Here is an 18,601-nt window from a genome sequence, read left to right on the forward strand (position 1 = left end):
AGTGTGACGATTCCTTAAGGACCTAGAAATAGAAATTCCATTTGACCCAGCAATCCCATTACTGGGTATATATCCAAAGGATTACAAATCGTTCTACTATAAGGACACATGTACACGAATGTTCATTGCAGCACTGTTTACGATAGCAAAGACCTGGAACCAACTCAAATGCCCATCAATGATAGACTGGACAGGGAAAATGTGGTACATATATACCATGGAATATTATGCAGCCATCAAAAACGATGAGTTCGTGTCCTTTGTAGGGACATGGATGGACCTGGAAATCATCATTCTCAGTAAACTGACACAAGAGCAGAAAATCAAACACTGCATGTTCTCACTCATAGGTGGGTGTTGAACAATGAGAACACATGGACACAAGGAGGGGAGCACTACACATTGGGGTCCATTGGGGGTAAATAGGGGAGGGACGGAGGGGTGGGGAGGTGGAGAGAGACAGCATGGGGAGAAATGCCAGATATAGGTGAAGGGGAGGGAGGCAGCAAATCACACTGCCATGTGTGTACCTATGCAACAATCTTTCATGTTCTTCACATGTACCCCAAAACCTAAAATGCAATTAAAAAAAAAGAAATACAAAGACTTAAAAGTTTATCTCCTATATATCCTTTAATACATGTATTAAAGAAGAAATCAATAATAAATTACAGGCTATTTAGGATTGATCTGAGAAGAAAACTTGGAGCTTTAAACCTATTTATTAAAAAATAATAATGTTTGAAATATATAAACGAAGCACTGAATTCAAGAAAACTGAAAAGAAGGAAAATATAAACCTGAAGAAATAGGAAAAAATTAGAGATGAAACAAAAACAGGAAAGGTAGACTTGGATAACCACAACAAAAGCTGCTCCCTTTTAAAGACCAATACAACAGATGGTTCTAGTGATACTTCAATACTTACAAAAAGAAGGAAAGTGTTTAATTTCATTTATCAAAGTAGTACATGACAATGACATGACAAAATGAAACCTAAAACCTAATCTCACTTATTTATTCATTCAGTAAATATTTACTGAGTGTCTATTCTATGCCAGGCATTGTATCAGGTATGAAGGATACAAAAAAACAAAATAGAAATCACCACTTACCTCTATGGAGATTCGATTTTAAAAATAAACCAAATACATGATGAAATAGAGTTTAAATGGAGAATATGAAATGTCTATGTTGGGAAATTTAATAAAATATATTATTACAATAATAGGTTAAAAAGCAAAAACCAAATGACTATCACTATAAATGACTTAAGTTATTTGATGATGTTCAATATCCACTTCTATTTAAAATATTCCTAGCAAATTAAAAACCGTACATGGTACATTTATTTAACATTATTCTGTAAGAATTAGCCAACACAACCAGATAAGAACATGATATATATCAATTCTGGCAAAGATTTAGAATTATCATTAACTACTAATAATAAAATAATCAACATAAAAAAACCTGTCTATCAACTGAATCAATAAAATGGTTCAGAAAGATGAGCTGTTAAAAAATAAATATACAATAAAAATAAAAAGGAGACCTTCATGTAAATAGAAAAATAACATAAAGTATAACAGAACGAAAAGAGAAGGGGATGCTGTGGTTCAAGCCTGTAATCCCAGAAATTTGGGAGCCTAGGTGGGGGAATCGCTTGAGATTAGGAATTCAAGGAAAGCCTGGGGAGAGTTTAGGGAGATCAGGCTGTACCAAAACCAAACCAAACCAAACAAACAAACAGACATACAGAAGGAAGAGAGCACTCATCCCAGCTGATTCCAGCCCTTTGTAAGGCCAAGGCTGGCAGATCCCTTGAGCCTCAGAGTTTGTGATCAGCCTGGGCAATATGGTGAAATTGCAGCTTTACAAAAAATACAAAAATTAGCTAGAATTGGTGGTGCATGCCTGTGGTCCCAGCTACTCAGGAGGCTGGGTGGGAGAATTGATTGAGCCTGGAAGGCAGAGGTCAAAGTGAGATAAGATCATATCACTGCACTACAGCCTGGGTGAAAAAGTTAGAACCCACCTCAAAAAAAAAGAGAGAGAGAAGAAAAAAATAGTTCACAATAGCAACACAAAATATATAGATCTGGAATAAATAAAACAAAAGATGTGTTATAAGAATCAATGAGAATAGGATGGGGTGATGGGTTCTTCTGCAGGATAGATAATTGATATGGAAAAAATAAAACTAGATACCTACCCCAAGTCATACATAAAACAAACCCAGGTGGATTAAAGACCAATACATAGAAGCAAACAAGCATAAAATTTAAAAAAGTTAAAGAACACTAAATACTATTTAAAAATAACGTATATTGAGTAAAAATATAAAAATAGCCATTCATATGAACATATTGATTTCAGAATAATGGTTATCTCTGGAGAGGGAGGGAAGGAGAAGGAATGGAGATGGGCTTCAGCTTTGTCAGTAATATATTATTTCTTTTAAAAAATGTGAGAGAAATCAGGATTAATGTGATGTGATTTGATTAAAAATTACTAATGTCATTATTTCCTGTACTTTTTAATAAGTTCAAAATACTTCATAGGGAAAAGTAAAATCAGAAAAATGTAAACATCTGTAATCCTTCTGATCTTTATTTGGGCTGACACTAGACTGTGAGATTAGTACTAATTTTATCCCAATTGTCACAACTCTGTTGAACAATTCTTTTCTCTATTTTAATTTGAAATACCACCTAAAACAAACTGCAAATTCCTCTATACTCAGGTCTATTTGTGTCTTTTCTATTCTTTTTTTTTTTTTTTTAACCTGTCTACTGTGGTCTCAAAAACCCTTATAATACATTTTTAAATGGATAGATGTCAAAGCCTGCATTATTCTTCTCTCTACTCACACCCTTCATCACCTCCCAAATCAACATTAGCCTGGTATTTCCTGCATGTTTTTTGTTCTTTATGGCATTCAGAGTAAATGTTAGAAGATCTTCAATGATTCCTGATAAACCTTTGTTTCATTCTTTGCTGTATCCCAACAGCCTCCATAGAGTGTGACATACAGTGATCACTGAATAAGTATCTGTTCCTCTGCTTTTCTTTTAATCAACAAAACAAAACACCTGAAAACCTAGGATTATATTATATTTACAGATTAATGTGGAAGAAATTTGCATTTTATTGTGTTAGTCTTACCAACATATATCTATTTGTTTAAATGTCTCTCAGCAAAGTTTTATAGTTTTCTTCAGATAAATTGTTTATAAAATGCTTATTAGATTTCTCCTTATTTTACAGTTTTTGTTATTATTACTGATAACCTTTTTATTTTTATTAATTGATTATTGATAGGAAAGTGACTATTTTACAAGTTGATTTTTACTCCAGCATATTTGCAGACATTTTCTATTAATTCTATATAGGTAATAATAACATGTGCAAATAATGACAGTTACGTCTTGCTAGTCAATCTTTGTATTTCTCTTCTTTCTCTTTTTCTTACTGCATTGGGTAGAACTTGTAGTATAATGTTGAAAAGTTTGTGTGGTAACAGGCAAACTTTTCTTTCATTCTTTAAAGTGGCATGCTTGCTGTTTTGAAAATGTTTTGCTTCTTATTTTTTGTAAATACATTTTTATCATATTAATAAATTATTCTTCCATTCCTAATGTGCTAGGAGTTTTTCTTATGATTATTGTTCAATTTTACTGAATGTTTTTAATATATCTGTTGGGATGACCATATGGTTTTTCTCCTTTAATTTATTCAATGTTATAGATTACACTGATTAAAAAAAAAATTGAACCATTTTTGAATTCTTCAAATAAAGCCTATGTGGTCAGGAGATACGAACACAAACAACTCACTTTGATTTACCAATATTTTATTTAGGGTTTCTGCATCAAAGTTTCCATGTGAGACTGTCCTATAATTTTTCTTTCTTGTATGATCTTTGCCTGATTTAGATATTAAAATCAAAAGAGAAGCTTTTCCTATTTTCTTGAAACACTTCTCTCCCTTCCTAATCTAAGTTGCCATTTGAATTACCCTCTTAATCATCCCTTCCTTTTCAAATTTATTTAAGCATTTGTTTTTTTCTCTTTCCTGAACTTTGTTCTTTCTCCCCAGTCTGCCACCTCACATACTCCCTATAATGTAAGCTCCACAAAAGCAAGGTGCTTATCTCTCTCCAGAAATGTGTCAAGCATATAGCAGAGTCTCAAAAATACTTGTTGAACAAATAAAAGAAATGAAGTCTGACTTTTCATCCATCAAATTAGCAATACAAAAACTTGTCATACACATAATGCAAAATGTACATTATATGCATATATATTGCATATATTAATATAATGTTTTGAAAAAGTAAATTGAAGGTAAGAACTAAAAGCCTTTAAAATGTGTTATCTTTTGATGAAGAAAATGCATTTCTAGCAATTTGTTTTTCTGAAGTAATTCAATAATGTAAAAAGGGTATGAAAAATATTTTTTATCAAACATTGTTTATGACAAAAAACTGTAAATAACCTAACTGTTCAATAATCTGTGATTTTTGAACAAATTATGATACACCCATAGAATAGAATAGTATGCACTTCTAAAACTGCCATAGAAAGATGTTTAGAATACATTGTGAATTTTAAAAAGACGGTCCTAATATAATATGTACTATCATCCTATTTTGGCTAAAGAGTTCATTTCTATGTATTGAACAAAGCCTGGAAGAATATACACAAAAATGTTGCTGTTGTTTTCATCAGGTACTGGGATTTTAAAAGGTTTTTTTTTTCTTTTCTCTTTACTTGTATTTTTCTTCCTTTATACCATGAAACATGTTTGAGGAAGCAAAACATAAATTAAAAAACAAAAGAACTCAAACACCATGTTGTTACCAATTTAATGAGACATCTCTGGCATTGGGAAGCAATCATCAAGTGTGTGTGTGTGTGTGTGTGTGTGTGTGTATACATGCACACATATGTGTAAATGACATCTGTTGATGGCTGCGCAGTGTCTGAACACATTTCTTATTTTGGGAAATCTCAAAAATATTGGAATCTGGGATAGTCCCTTTCCTAGTTCCTTGGTTATTGATCATCAGTCATGTGACCTTTGTTAACCAAACTAATGCTCCGGCCAGGACTTTGATTTTTGTGAGAGTGAGGCAGAGATGTAGAAAACCATCAGAGATTACTCATGGAAGCTACGGTCACACTGAAACAGCAAATTTCACTGAGTGTCCAAAGGCAGCAGAGCCCAGTGGCATGTTAAAGACTCTCCAGTGGAAGCTGTATCAGCAGCAGCTTTCAAAGCAGAATTTCCTATGGTGTGACATTGGCAGAGTTTTACCTTTCTTCCTTTCTACTAGTTTCTTAAGTCTACTTCTCCAGCAACCCTACAGATTCTGTGGGCTCTGTGATGTTACCAAATATTCCTTTTCTGCTTTAGACAAAGCTGGCTTATATTGTTTAAAACTAAGAATTCTGATTGGTACAGTGCCTAGCAATTATCACGGATCATACTTTTGCATTTCAGAAACTGCCACTATTTTTCTAGGTAGTTCAAAAGCGTACTAGAAAGAGAATGTACTTTGAAGATAGACTGATCAGGTTTGAATATCGGCTACTATAATTACTAGTTGTGTGTGACCTTAGACAACAGACCTAACCTCTCTCAGTCTTAATTTCTTCATCTGTAAATTATTATTATTATTTCTTCTTCTTCTTCTTCTTATTTAGTAGCGGTAAGGTCTCACTATACAGCTAGGTTGTTCTCAGACTCCTGGACTTAAGCAGTCGTACCACATAGGCCTCCCAAAGTGATGGGATTACAGTTATGAACTATCCCACTAGCCTGTAAATTATTTCTGAGAATCTAACAACATTAAAATTTTGCATCTTTCACATTTATCTCAAATTCTTAAATTTCCTCTGGTATTTCATGGTCCACATTTACATGTGCACTTTGAAATGATGTATACACCTCCATTACCTTGAACACCACTTATCAATACTGTGAACTCTTTCTATCTCATTAGGCTATTAAACTTGTAAAAATAAATGCAAATGTCTGCTTTCTTCAATACTATACATAGGTTACTGGAGTACTGCTGGAGAAATTAGAAGTAACTCATATAAAGCCAATATACCTTTTGGGCAGACTCATAATCCTATGTTCAGATAAAAACAAACAAAACAGGAGCCTATATGTAAAAAGCACTGAAAAATGAAAAACAACTTAAATCATTACTGAACTCTCACGAAGCCATGCTAATGGAGGATTTCATTGCTAATGCACATTAAAAGATAATTAGATTCTTTTGTCTTCTCCCTAAATTGTGCAGCAGAGAAGCTATCCCAGCATCTTATTTCATTCCCCCAAAGTCTTCCTCAAACTCTCTAACCTCCACCTAATATGACTTTTCCCACCAATACATCCACTTCTCCAGTCTTTCAAGATTGATTATATTCTCCCTCAAACTTCCTAATGTAAGTGATTCTAGCTTTACTGGCTTCTTTCAAGTTTCCTCCCTTCCCAATACATAAAACAGCACCAAAAATTGGCCTGAATTTGAATAGGAAACAGGGAAAGACTTACAAACTTTCAAGAATTAATAATCTCTTATCTGCTCCCACACCTTACAAGAAGTTTTCTCCTCTCTTCATCTCCCTCCCTGTCTCTGCCTCCACTACACACACCACAACATGATATATTTTGATCTAAAAACTCCACTGTGTCTTTTTTTTTCCCATTTATTTATTTTATTGCATTTTAGGTTTTGAGGTACATGTGAAGAACATGCAAAATTGTTGCATAGGAACACACGTGGCAGTGTGATTTGCTGCCTTCCTCCCCATCACCTACATCTGGCATTTCTCCCCTTGCTATCTCTCCCCAGCTTCCCACCCCCCACCGTCCCTCCCCTATTTCCCCCCAACTGACCCCAGTGTGTAGTGCTCCCCTCCCTGTGTCCATGTGTTCTCATTGTTCAACACCCGCCTATGAGTGAAAACATGCGGTGTTTGATCACTGTGTCTTTAAAAATGCTCAGCAATGCTACATTTCCCTGATTAGTCCTTTTCTCTATTTATCAGCCCAGATATCTCTCCTGAGCAAAGTTCACAAATTCCACAGCCTTCTGGACATCTTCATATGTGCACCCTATGGTCATTTTAAATATGAATTTACAGAGAATAAAAAACTCATCAACCTTTCTCTTAAATTGTCTCTTTCTTGTATTATCCACCCAAATATCAACTTTTCACATAGTCCAGCAAGGAGTGATTCCTGAGCTTCTCCTTTGAATCACACTCAGTGTTCATGAACCGGGAAGTCCTGACTGTTTGATTTGCTAAATATCTGTTGCATGATATTTAGATCATGAGCCTAGATCAGACTAGCATTCGTGCTTTCCTCTATTTGGTCTTCCCACCTCCAGATCAGTCTCATCCAAGTCCACTGTTTTTACTATAGTCAAAACAATATCTAAAATGCCAATGTCATTCTGTTACTTAACTACATGGGTTCTCCTTTCTGACTGCTGAGTTTTCCACCAGACTTAATGACCAATTAGGAGGAAGAGAGACTGTATGCTATAGTTGTTAAGCACATAGACACTACAGTCTGTCTGCCTTGGTTCAAATCCCAGCATTGCCTTTGCATATATATGACCTTGGTATATGACCTTGGACCAATGACTTAACCCTACAGGGCTCAGTTTTTTTCCCTCTTTCTATTTATTTATTTATTTCCACAGGGCTCAATTGTTGGTTTTTTTTTTTTTTTTGGAGTTGACAAAAGCATCTATGTTATTGGGTGGTTGTGAGAATTAGATGAATAATATAAAGCTCTTGTAAAGTGAGAGCAATATAAATGTATGCTATTATTTTATAGCCTAAAATAGAATGTATAGCCTCTCTGTACTTAGTCTCTTCTTCTTCCACAAATAGGAATGATACAGATGACATAAATTTTTTTGACATTAGATGATAAAAGAGATTCATGTTATATGTCACCCTCTAGTAAACATTCCGTAACCTCCCATTTCCCCAGTGCAGGAATAAATGTACGGGCACACCCTGTTTTTTTGCTCTTCACAGATACACGTTTTTTAAGTGGAAGGTCTGCGACAACCCTGTATTGAGCAAGGTTGATGCCATTTTTCCTACAGCATGTGCTCACTTCACGTCTCTGTGTCACATTTTGGTAATTCTTGCAAGAGTTCAAACTTTTTTCATTATTACTATATCTAAAATGGTGATCTGTGATCAGTGATCTTGGCTGTTTCCATGTAACTGTTTTTGGTTGCCACAACACAAGCCCATATAAAAAGGCAAATTCAAAAGATAAATGTTGTGTGTTCTGACTACCCCAGAATCTGGCTGTTCCCCCATCTCTCTCCCTCTCCCCTAAGACACAATAATATTCAAATTAGGCCAAGTAATAACCCTTCAGTGGCCTTTAAGTGTTCAGGTGAAAGGAAGAAAATCATGTCTCCATTCAAATCAAAAAGTAGAAATAATTAAGCTTAGTAAGGAAGACATGTCAAAAGCCAAGATAGGCTGACAGCTAGGCTTCTTGTGCTGAACAGTTAGCCAAGTTGTGAATGTAAAGGAAAAGTTAATGAAGCAAATTAAAAGTGCTATTCCAGTTAATTTTCCTTAAACCAAAGTGTAATCCAGAGCAAAGCCCTAACTCTCTTCAATTCTGTGAAGGCTGAGAGACGTGAGGAATCTGCAGAAGACAAGTATGACCTTGGCAAAGCAAGTTGGTTCATGAGGTTTAAGAAAATAAGCCATCTCCATAACACAGAAGTGCAAAGTGAAGCAGTAAGTTCTCATGGAGAAGCTACAGTAAGTTATCCAGAAATTATCTAAGATCATTGATGAAGGTGGGTACACTAAACAATAGATTTTCATGTAGATGAAACAGTCATCTATCTATCTATTAGAAGATGCCATCTAGGACTTTCACAGCTAGAGGAGAAGTCAATGTTCAACTTCAAAGCTTCAAAGGACACACTGATTCTCTTGTTAGAGGCTAACGCAGTTGGGGATTTTAGGTTGAAGCCAATGGTCATTTACCATTCCCAAAATCCTAGGGCCCTTAAGAATGATGCTAAATCTACTCTCCCTGTGCTCTATAAATGGAATAACAAAGCCTAGAGGACAGCATATCTGTTTGCAGCATGATTTGCTGACTATTTTAAGCTCACGGTTGAGAGACCTACTGCTCAGAAAAAAATACTCCTTTCAAAATATTACTGATCATTGACAGTGCACCTAGTCATCTAAGGGCTGCAATGGAGATGTACAAAGAGATTAGTGTTGTTCCTAGCCCACCAACACAATATCCACTCTGTAGTCCATAGATCAAGTCTTTCACCTTGAAAATCCATCAACTTTAAAGTCTTTTTAAATTAAGAAATACATTTTGTAAGTCTATACCTTCCATACACAGTGTTTCCTTGATGCGTCTGGGCAAAGTAAATGGAAAACCTTCTGGAAAGGATTTACCATTCTAGGTGCCATTATGAATATTCATTCCCTCTGACCTCGGTAGAGCAGCCTCTGCTTGTTGGTGCCCATCACATATCAGCCAGAGATACAGCAATCCTTTGTTTATCCCAGCTTAGCTTTTGGTCTGTGCCCATACCTCCTTCCTATGTGGAAAATATGGGGGCAGAAGCAAAGAATATTTTTGATTCATGAGAAGAGGTCACAATATCAACATTTACAAGAATTTGGAAATAGTGAATTCCAAACCTCATGGATGACTTTGATGGGTTCAAGACTTCACTGGAGGAAGTATCACAGATGTTGTGGAAAGAGCAAGAGACCTATAATTAGAAGTGGAACCTGCAGATGTGACTGAATTGCTGCAATGTCATGATAAAACTTGAACAGATGAGCAGTTGCATCTTATGGCTGAATAAAATAAGTGGTTCTGGAGGAGGAATCTACTCCTGAAGATGCTGTGAAGATTGTTGAAATGACAACAAAATATTTAGAATATTACAGAAACTTAGTAGATAAAGCAGCAACAGGGATTGAGAGAATTGATCCCAATTTTTAAAGTAGTTCTACTGTGAGGAAACTTCTAGCAAACAGCATCATATGCTAAAGAAATCTTACATGAAAGGAGGAGTTGATCAATGTGGCAAACTTCATTGTCTTATTTTAAAGAATTACCACAGAAAACCCAACATTCAGCAACCACTACCCTGACCAGTTAGCAGATGTTGACATTGAGGCTAGACCCTTCACTAGCAAAAAGATTACTTGCTGCAGGCTCAGGCAATCATTAACTTTTTGTTGTTGTTGTTAGCAATAAACTATTTTTAAATCAAGGTATTTCCATAGCTGTGAGGGGAATGGTTGTCCTTTAGTCAGGAGTAGGCTGAGGTGGCCTTCTGGTGCAGCATGACTCAGTGGGTTTGAAGTGCAAGCACACAACCCTGTACATTATGTAACCACACCACATGAGGAGCATTAGATGATGATCTATGAGAGCTCATGCTTAGCTCGGAGCCACTATTATCTGTAAAAGGTATAATTATTTCAGTTAGAACCTAACAATTGGCATCACAAACAGGATCCTGAGGTGAGTGAGCCTTTGGTTCCTACTGATTTTGGGTCAGCCATGTGGCCACAACATGGGTTGTGGTGCCCAGTGGCAGTTGTGCCAGTTGGATGGGCTCTGATGGAAACCTGGACGGAGGTAGATGGGTCCCTAGCAATCATGAAGAAGATGCTGAAGCAGCTGGAAGCATAGAACACTGATGAATGAGTCTTTGCTGGCAGAGTTGGATGGGCATTTTTGACTGTGCTACAAGAACTACACATCCAGTCCCCGAAGGATGCAGCATACCAGTTGCAGGTGAGCAAGTGGTTGGCACAAGAGCAAGGTGACCACACTCTGATTGAGTGGCTATGGGCAGTCATACAGACTGTGTGGAATGATGCAGTTGAAATACCTGAAACTGGGTAAATGGCAGTCATATGCTGATTTGGTGCAAATCATCTGGGAGATGGGTATGTGGCAGGCTGTATTTGACCTAAATACCCAGAGGCCAGATGATAAACATTCCATCTCCACATAAGGAGTCTCATGTCGGGTTCTGCAACCCTTGGCTCCCCAGCTGCTGTCCTCACCCTGTATGTAGGGTGACAAATACATGAAGTGATCACTGCTATGGCGGTTCTAGGGGAAGCAGAAGGCCATTGGCAGGACTGAGGAGTCTGTGCCATAAAGAGGGGAAGATGCCCCACCCATAGGGGGGCTCCTCATGAGAGAAAAGGAGGCCCCAAAGAGTGACATGCTCGTGGATGTGGATAGATTTGATTTGGCTGGGGTTGACCAAGAGAAAATCAATAAGCACCCCAATGAAGTACTCTTAACTTTGCGGCAACAGTTGTCTCTGCAGCAGCAATTCCAGAAAATGCCCAAGGGGGAGAAGGACATTGCTGTGCCACCCAGTCCCACCTGGGTGCTTTAGCTCAAAGACTACTTGCTGCAGCAAGGTGGAAATGTACAGCCATTTCTGTCTGATTAAGGAACTGGCCAAGATGCCCAGCTTAGGGAGACACCAGATGACCAGAGGCCACATGTGGAATTAGCGATCCACTGGCTCCCCACCAATACACAGTGGGTGGGGTGCTGGCACTGGTGGATACTGGTGCAGATTGCAGCCTTCTTTATGGGAATCTAAATAAGTTTCTGAGCAAATCTGCTTACTTTGAAGGTTATGAAAGCCAGTCAGTGAAAGTGAAATCTGTATTCCTGCACCTTGGCATCAGTCGTTTGACTCCCTGATAATATACTGTGTATGTTCTCCCATGCCTGAATACATTCTGGGGGTGGGCATTTTACATGACCTGGCATTACAAACCACAGCCAGGGAATTCAGACTTCGGGTACACATGGTGAAGCTGGTGCTGCATGGACATACGCATCACCAGCCTCAGGTTTTGCCACTATCCTGACAGGTTACTTCCACTCATCAATACTGCTTGTTGGGTGGATATACAGAGATAACTGAGACAACTAAAAAGCTGGAAGAGGTGAAGAACATGTGTGATACCCATAGCCCCTACAATTCTCCAGTGTGGCCAGTTAGAAAGCCTGATAGAAACTGGTGGACGATGGTGGACTATCGGGAACTGAATAAAGTAACACCCCCTTTGCATGCAGCTGTATGGTCAATCATGGATGTGATGGACCATTAGATGATGGAAGTGGGACAGTACCACTAAGTAGTGGATTTGACCAATGCATTTTTCTCCATCGATATTGCTCCAGAGAGTCAGAAACAGTTTGCCTTCACATGGGATGGGCAACCAAGAACTTTTACAGTGTTGCTGCAGGGCTATGTGCATAGCCCCACCACATTTCATGGTCTAGCTGCCACGGATTTAGCTGCCTGGCAATGCCAAAAGGGGTCCACCTATTCTATTATATTGATGATATGTTAACCTCTGATTCTCTGTCAGATTTAGAAGTGGTGGCACCCCTCTTGTGGCAAACATTTGGCAGCATGCAAATGGGCTGCCAACGAATCCAAGGTCCAAGGGCCTGGATCATTTGCCAAATTCTTGGGAGTTATCTGTTTGGGTAAAGCCAAAGGCCATCCCAGGGGCTATCATTGAAAAGATTCCGGCATATCCTCAGCCTACCACGGTGAAGCAGCTGCAAACTTCTGTGGGCCTCTTCTTATATTGGTGGGCATTTATGCCCCATTCAGCCAAATGATTAAACCGTTGCATCAGTTAACAAAGAAGGTAGCTACCTGGAATTGGAATAATGCAGCTGAGGCTGATTTCCTGGCAGCCAAGTGAGCTATTCAGTAGGCATAAGCCCTATGGGTAGCTGACCAGGGGTGCCTATTTGAGCTGGATGTGCATGTGACCACAGATGACCACAGATGGTTTTGGTTGGGGCCTGTGGCAGCACACAATGCTTGAGAACACCAGTAGGCTTTTGGTCCCAACTATGGAAGGGAGCTGAGCTCTGGCATTCCTCGATAGAGAAACAGGTAGCAGCTATATATGCCACCCTTCAGGCTTGTGAGAGTGTGACAGGACATGCTGTAGTCATCATGCAGATGACTCATCCAACAGCAGGATGGGTGCGTTCATGGGTAGTGACTCCCTGGACTGGGATGGTGCAGACATCCACTTTGGCAAAGTGGCACCTACTTGGAGCAATGGAATATGCTAGTACAAGTTTCTTAGCAGCAGAGCTGCAAGAAGTCTTGGGACCTATAGTCCTAATGCAAAATACGGTCATGGGACCTAAGGTACCCCTAGACCCTGAGCCTTCACCATTTAAGGGAGGGTGTCCCCCAATTCCCAGTGGGGCATGGTACACAGATGGGTCTAGTCAAGGTGATACAGCTGCTTGGACCACTTTTGCAGTCCAACCTAGTACTGACACCATATGGTTTGAAACTGGGTGTGGACAAAGTTGCCAATAGACTGAACTTAGAGCAGTATATGAATGGTGATGGCCAATAAGATAACACTGATGGTAATCTGTAGTGATAGCTGGGTGGTCTATTATTGCTTAACTTTGTGGAAAATACAGAAATTGCTGTCAGCCACCAACCCATTTGGGGTCAAGCCATGTGGCAAGACCTCTAGGAAATGGGTCATCAGAAACAGGTAACTATTTATCACGTGTCAGGCCGTATGTCTTTGGCCACCCCCAGCAATGATAAGGCAGATGCCTTGGCCAAGGTCCAATGGTTAGAGTTGGCACCTACATGAGATGTGGCCTTATGGCTATGCCAGGAACTGGGACATGCAGGGGGTAAACTGATGCAACAGGCCAATAAGCGCTGGGGTCTGTCCCTGCCCACGCAAGACATTTGGGATGCTTGTGAGAAATGAGCGGCATGTGCTCAGGCATGCCCTAAATGGAGGGAGCTGCCCAGTGTTACACAACAATTAATGACAGGGCAAGTGCCCTTGGTCAGACGGCAAGTAGACTACATCAGGCTGCTGTCAAAGTCACAAGGGTATAGGCATACACTAACAGATGCGGACATGGCCACAGGTCTGTTATTCGCCTACCTGTGGCTTACCCTTGCAGGGTGGCCGATCAACAGAATACCACCTGGGCCCGGCAACACTTATGTGCCCGACCTGTATGGTCGCCCTCTGGCCATTGAGACTGTTAGGGAACACATTTCACGGAACAATGCGTATAACAATGGGCACAACAAATGGACAGAAAGTCGAGATTCCATGTGCCATACAACCTTCAAGCTGCGGGTATGATTGAGCAATATAACTGGCCCTTGAAGAATTGGTTATGCTTGCATGTCACAGCCCTGTCTTTGTGGGGCTGGAGTTCCAGGCTGAACCTGGTGCTTCAAACCGCAAATGAACAGTCATGGAAAGGTGGCCCGGCCCCAGTGGAGGCTTTGTTACAACAGGCTGCCACCCCTATTCAGTTGCAGATACATACTAAGGATAACTTCCTCCAAGCAGGTATGGGGATGAATGGTACCTGTTGTTGCCTCCCCCAATGTACCTGAAGGCAGGGAAACAGAAAGGCTGTGGCCATGGACCCTCCAAGTGCCGCATTGCCAGTGGTTGGCCATTTTAGCTCCCTGCAGGGAGGGCCTACAACATGACTTGCATGTTACTCCTTGGGTGTTCAATACATGGCCCCTGCGGTTGATAGCTCATAGGGGAATGGCCAAGGAAAGAACCCTCCTTTGTGAGACATATGCACTGTCTGTGTGGCTTATTATGAGCTCCCCTGTGACTTTGTCACACAGGACCCAAACGAGCCATGGGGAGCCGAGAAGGTGTGATACTGTCACCCAGGGCAGAAGCCCTTGGCAGCTGTGTTGTTATCCAGGGATGAAAAGTTAGCCTTTATTTTCCCTGAGGGATGTGATCTACCTTTGTTAGTACCTGTGCCTGCCCTGTCATTTTGACCATAGGTTAACATGCTCCAATTGCATTGTGGACTGGGCCCACACCTACACAGAGATGACCAATGTTTCCAACTGTTGGTTCTGCATTGCCCTTCCAGCAGCAGCTAAAGAGGGTTTGCCTTGGCACATGCATTTGGTATCTGCAGAGAACTGGACATGGCTGGAGACTTGGAATCCCATGGTCAATGCCCAGAACATGGTGCAGCAGGCTTTGGACAAAGGATGCTGCAAGACCCACAGCACACCTGCCCCCTGGCTGGCCCATAGTGTTTATGATGGGTGGAGGTGGCTAGTGGAAGAACATGCGGTACACCCAGCCCAGGTACCACGGTGCATAGCGCAACACTGGGGTAACACCATGGTGTGGGATGGGTATCCATCATAGCCTGTGTAAACATAACACATATTATCACATTGAACATATGGTGGAACAAGTGGCCCCACCAACATTGGGCCCTGATTGATTTTGTGCCCTATTGGGAGTTTATAGGTCTGTGGGGACACAGGGTGGCCTTTCCTATCAGCAGACAGGACTGGACGTTGTACCTGGGGGTGGCCTTATGTACTTGCCCCTGTTCTCCCCACATTGCCCAGATGCCCGCATAGCTGGGAGGTGCTATGCTCTCAGTTTTTGCGAGTGTGACGAGCCCCCTGGTGATTCTACCCCTTGGCAATGACTATTCCTGGAACAGGTGTCATAATTGTAGAAGCACAAATTACTACTCTTGTACAGCACACCGCTAGGGTTCTGAATTACACCAAGTAGCCCTCCTCATGTTAATTGATGAGGTTGATCAGATCAGAAAGGTGGTCCTTAAAAATCAAATGGCTTTACACATAGCAATTGCTGCCCAAGGAGGCACTTGTGCCCTTTTAGGAACACAATGTTGTACCTTTATCCCTGACAATCAGCAGAACATAACAACAGCCCTGCAAGGGGTCTCATGGGAGATTAAGGCAGTCAAGAGCCTTACTGATAACCCCCTGCAGAGATGGTGGACATCCCTAGGCTCTGGCCTACGCTGGGCCCTAATAGTCAAAAATAGCACAGCTGGGATCCTAGTAGTGAGCTGTTGCTCTCTGTATTGTTGTTGTGGGTTATGGATTCAGGGCTCTACCCTATGGGCAAATGTCCCTGCCCAGAGGATGCCCTTGTTCTAAGGGGTGGAGAGTAAGGGAAATGGCTGCACTTTGGTCAGGAATAGGCTGGGGTAGCTGGAAGGTGCAGCATGACTCAGCAAGTTTGGAGTGCAGGCACACAACCCTGCACATTATGTAACCACGTCACATGAGTCACATTAGGTGATCACCCACATAAGTTTGTGCTGGGCTTGGAGCCACTATTGTCTGTAAAAGGTATAATTACCCTGTTAATGCTGTACGTATGGCTTGCTCATGCCCAGAGAGAGAATAAAGCCACGTTGAAACTGTCTGTGATTCTGAGTGTTTTCCAGCTACCTGCCACTCACCCACCGACTCTCCTCGGACCTCAGTTAGAACCTGACAATAGCTTTTAAAGATATAATGAGATTGCATACTTAATAGACTACAGTATAGTATAAAGGTAACTTTTATATACATTGGGAAAACAAAACAAATCCTACGGCTCACTTTATTGCAACACTTGCTTCGCCAGGGCAGTCTGAAACCGAGCCTGCAGTATCTCTGAGGTATGCCTATAAATGCCCCCAATTGCAACCAATATGTACTACATATCATAGCATTTCTCATATGTAGTTACAACTGACTGCATCTCTGTCTCCATCACCACACATGATGTTTTTGGATTGTAAGAGCTATGTATTTCCCCAGCAGTTTTTCTATTGTACATTACAGTGAAATTTTATTGTACAAATAAATGAAAGTCTACACATAAAGGTCTTATCTCAATGCCTAGGAAAGAGTAGGTAGTCAATATATTTCAATTCTTGATATCAATTTTCTCACTCTGTGGTGGGGATGATGGTGTTACAATCTCCTAGTAAAGCTCCCTCTGCTTTTTATTTTGACCTTTAGCATAAAGTACCAGGCCATTAGGTGAGTCTTTTTACCTAGATCTAAGCCAATTTTTACTGCGAGTTTCAGAACCCAAACCCCAGTAATCTCCTCACAATAAGAGATTAAGTCCCTATTTCCATTCCTGGGCCTTCTTCTAAAGGCTGAACACTAGAGAAAAATGTCTGTAACAACAGTTCAAGATACATTCTTCAGACACCACAATGCTATCATGACATGGGTAAATGCAATTCTTCCAATAAACATCATCATGGCTAGAGATTTGTTAAGTTTAAAATAATTTCCAGGCTTGGCACAGTGGCTCAGGCCTTCAATTCAGTCCTTTGGGAGGCTAGGCAGGCAAATCATTTGAGCTTGGGAGTCTGAGGCTAGCCTTGCCAACATGGTGAGACACTGTCTCTACAAAAAATACTGGACATCATGGTGCATGCCTGTAGTCCCAGCTATGTGGGAGGCTGAGGTAAGATGATTACCCTAGCCTGGGAGATTGAGGCTGCAGTGAGCCATGATTGCACCACTGTACTCTGGCCTGGGAGACAGAGAGAGACCCTGCTTTGGGAAAAAAAAAAAAAAAGTTGAAGATCCACTAACTCACAGAGGTTTTCCATAAAGATATCTGGTATCTGGTATTTCCCACCTATTCATAACTAGAATATGAGTCTGTATCTTTCAGTGTTTCTTTTTTTATTTTTGAGACAGGGGTCTCACTCTTTTGCCGAGGCTGGAGTGCAGTGGCATGATCTGGGTTCACTGCAACCTTAATCTTTCTGGGATCAGGTGACCCTCCCAACTCAGCCTCCCCATTAGATGGGACTACAGGTGCACACCGCCATACCTGGCTTTGTGTTTTTTGTTTTTTTTCTAGAGAGGGTGGTGTCTAGCTATGTTCAGGCTGGTCCTGAACTCCCGGGCTCAAGCAATCGGCACACCTAGCTCACCCAAAGTGTTGGGATTCCAGGCATGAGCCACCATGATCAGACAGTGTTTCTTAATAAGGACTCTTCAGATATTCTGGACACCAAAGTCTTTGTTATATGGAACTATCCCCTGCTCCACTGGAAATTTTTTATATTCCTGGATCCTCCTTGTAGCTCTCTCTCTCTCCAATCACTGTGGCAGCCAACAATGCCTCTACACATTTCTAAACTGTCTCTGGCAGGAGTGAGGTGCGGGAAAACAAAATTTACCATACTTGGCTGAGAATCATTTTGAGTTGGATTATTCACATAACTTCTAAAATATACTCATTTATCTAATACAATTATTATTTTGCTGCTGATGTCTCACTCATGATAGCAAGGCAGGAAAGTTGCGAAGACTACTTCTTCCCCTCTCAAAAAGACCTGTCTTTTTGCATATACAGCAGTCAAATGTTAGAAAAGTCAACAATTGTATTAATTGTCGACCATAGGTATATTTGCTAAATGTTATATTTGAGCCACTTTTACACATACTAAAATTTAAGCTAAACATGCAGAATTTGGGACACCTTAAAATGTGAAGGAAGATCCGGATCCAAGATGGCCGTCTAGGAACAGCTCAGGATTGCAGCTCCCAGTGAAAGCGCAGAGGGTGAGTGGACGCCGTGTTTTTATTGCCCACAGACTAGGAAATTCCCGGGTGGAGGTGCTCCACAGTCGCCAGCGCGGCTGTGCCGGCCAGTGC

The 18,601-nt window shown here is 40.6% G+C and overlaps 1 protein-coding gene and 1 non-coding gene across 6 annotated transcripts in view; one reads left to right on the forward strand and one right to left on the reverse strand.

Annotated features, from left to right (window-relative positions):
* MBD5 (methyl-CpG binding domain protein 5) overlaps positions 1 to 18,601 on the reverse strand; it is a 486,298-nt gene that overhangs the window by 233,758 nt on the left and 233,939 nt on the right. The window lies entirely within an intron of this gene.
* LOC119470321 lies at positions 9,517 to 9,651 on the forward strand. The gene has a single exon (XR_005199206.1). It is a non-coding gene; the product is annotated as a small nucleolar RNA SNORA48 (small nucleolar RNA).

The sequence above is a fragment of the Cebus imitator genome, unplaced genomic scaffold (genome assembly GCF_001604975.1).
Source record: "Cebus imitator isolate Cc_AM_T3 unplaced genomic scaffold, Cebus_imitator-1.0 Scaffold27, whole genome shotgun sequence".
NCBI lineage: Eukaryota > Metazoa > Chordata > Mammalia > Primates > Cebidae > Cebus > Cebus imitator.